We start from the raw sequence: 2745 nt of genomic DNA on the forward strand, positions 1-2745 counted from the left end.
AAGACGGTTGGGCTGGCGCGCGGCCCAAGATGCCAAGGCCTAACGGGCCACAGCCCAACAGGCGGGCGGCAGGCGCGACCCGTAGGGTTTCCCCCTGGGGCGCGGCGCCTACCATCGCCGCCGCCGCCGTGACCGAGGAGGGGGGCAGGGGCGCAATCCGACGGGAGAAGCCGACGCGGAGGCACAGAGCGGAGGAGCCAAACGAGGCTATGAAGGGGTGGAACGGCTTCGAGCGGGCGGGCGGGGCCGCGGAAGGCAGGTCGCGACGCGCCGCGGGCGGCAACGGGGACAACTCCGGCGGGCCGCAATCGGCCGGACGACGCCAGGACGAATCTGCGCCGCCCCGTTCGGAGCGGCCGACCACACCCCAAGACCGGAGGCGCCGACGGCGAGCTCCACCAGCCCCCAAGGACGCTCCTTGCAGCCCAGACGCCCGAGACGAGCTCGAGGGCGAGGTCTGCGCATGCGGCAGCCGCGAGCCGGAGACCGAACCCCGCACGCGGGGGGCTGGGTTACCGGCCCGGCAGGACAGCGCAGCGCGACGGGGCATGGAGGCCAGTGGAGGGGAGGCATCGGCCGGGGGGGGAAGGGTGGCTCGTCGGCGCAGTCCGCCCAATGGAAGCTCGGAGACGCAGCCGGGGCGGGCGAGGGGGACCGCGGGGCGGGGGCATCGCCAGGGGTCGTCGGGGCGGGAAGGGCCGGCGAGGCGGCGGGGGATGTGGGCGACGGGGCGGCCCCGGAGCACAGGGATGGCGGCGGCGGCCACCAGCGCGAGGAGGGGCGGGGCGCCAGCGCCATCGCCAGAGCCCGAGAGCGTCGCCATCTTGACAGATTCCAATGTCTCCTTTTAACTGGCCGATGACTAAATTTAGCAGGAAAAAACAGCAAAGATAAAAATGAATTTGGAGATGCGAGGAATCGAACCCCGTGCCTCTATTCCGCATTGATTAGCGCTCTACCAATTGAGCTACATCCCCTTTCACATGCATTGCATTAATTCAAGCAAATAATATTTATTAACTCCCACCTCCCACCCGACCTCCACCTCCCATGGCGACTCCCACCTCCCATCCACGTCCCACCTCCTTTCCCTCTAGATCTTCCATGGTGAGTACTGATCCACTTGTGATCCAATGGCTAGTCTCATCCATTGGGATTTTGCTCCGGGACTTAAGGTGGAGCAGAAGGTACGTGACAAGTTTAGATCTACGGTGCATTTTGAAAGTTCTTCTGGAACCAAGGAATTCTTCTTGGTTATCTCTTTCTCTTCGGCCTCCTTCCCTCTTTCTGTAGAGGTTGTTGGAGTGGTTTTACAATGTTGTATTGGAGGTTTGGCCAAAGGTTTCAACGCCAAACAATTGGGTGATCGATCCTTTAGGTTCTCTGTGGCTTCTAATCGTGTTGGACATTTCATCTATGGTTTGAAGGATCGTGTATGGCCAAATTTTGTGTGTCATTTCCGTTTGTTTAAAGCATCAATGGATTATGCTTGGAATGGATCTGAGTGGCATCTGGACGAGGTAATTTCGGAGGTTTCTTCCCGATCGCCTATGGCTATCAGAAGTCCTTTAGGGTTTTTACGTAAAAATGCACAAGGAGATACTTCATCTAGAACAGAATTGGCCAAATTCAATCTTGTGCCTCCGGATTTCAGCAGGGCGTCTATAAGTGATCAGGATTTGAATACCCATAATTTGCGACGATCTCAATCTTCTAATGAAGCACTCATTCCGGGAGGCTCCTCGGATAAACTGGTTTTTAGGAAACTCCATGTATGTTTCAATTGGGACAATCTTCAGATTATTGGTAAACGTTTCTCTGGACGCCATTTTATGACTTTTTCTTGGGATCTAATCGCAACTGAAAAGCTTGAGGAAATTCTTGATTTAAGGCAAGATGGTTATTCCAATGATACTATTCAATCGGTACTTGACATCTCTTCTCTACCTACTAAGGAATTTATATTCAATAAGCTTCATATTTGTTTGATATGTGGGAAACATGGTCATTTAGCCAAGCATTGTGACGATGTGAATTTACCCAATAAGCAGCCCCCTATAGAAAAAGTTGAGACACCACACATGCGAAATTTAGCTTGGTGCACAAAATGCAGGACCATGGGTCATGTTTCTCACACATGCTCTATTGATAATTGATGTTGCAAAATTTGTGGTGTGAGAGGGCACGTCCATTGGAATTGCTTGTCAAGTGCAAGTTTGTTCAAACGTGTTGCTTGGAGAAGGAAAGACCGGATTGTGGGGAAGTACAGTAGCTCTCCGATATTTGTTAAGGAAAAAAAGATTTGGCGCAGAAAATCAGGGAATCCGGCCCAACAAAAAAGGGATAAGAGGCAAATTTGGGTTGTCAAGCGAAAGGGGGGGGGAGAGGGCAGATTCTTCGGTTAGTCTTACCAAAAATACCCCGGACGTTTCGCCTCCTTACCAACCGATCAACAACGCAGACTCCCGAGGCCACGGTTTCTGCTTTGTTTCGCCCGTCACCTTGCGCCCCTGTGTCCTCCTCCTCCCCTCTCCTCGAACTCTCCTCCACCAGAAACCTTGAATCTCCTATGGCGAACCTGCCAGTGCTGCCCTACCAGTTTGTGCCGGGGGAGATGGACATCCAGCATGGTCCGGAAGGAAGACTGCAGCGTAACATGGTCATTGTGGATGATCCGCCGCTGGATCACTCGCAGCATGCGCTTGTGATGGTGGTGCCGCCTCCTGGAGATCTGCAACGAGAAGC

This window comes from Triticum urartu, chromosome 3A, assembly GCF_056163025.1.
Source record: "Triticum urartu cultivar PI428250 chromosome 3A, HENAU_Tu73, whole genome shotgun sequence".
Classification (NCBI taxonomy): Eukaryota; Viridiplantae; Streptophyta; class Magnoliopsida; order Poales; family Poaceae; genus Triticum; species Triticum urartu.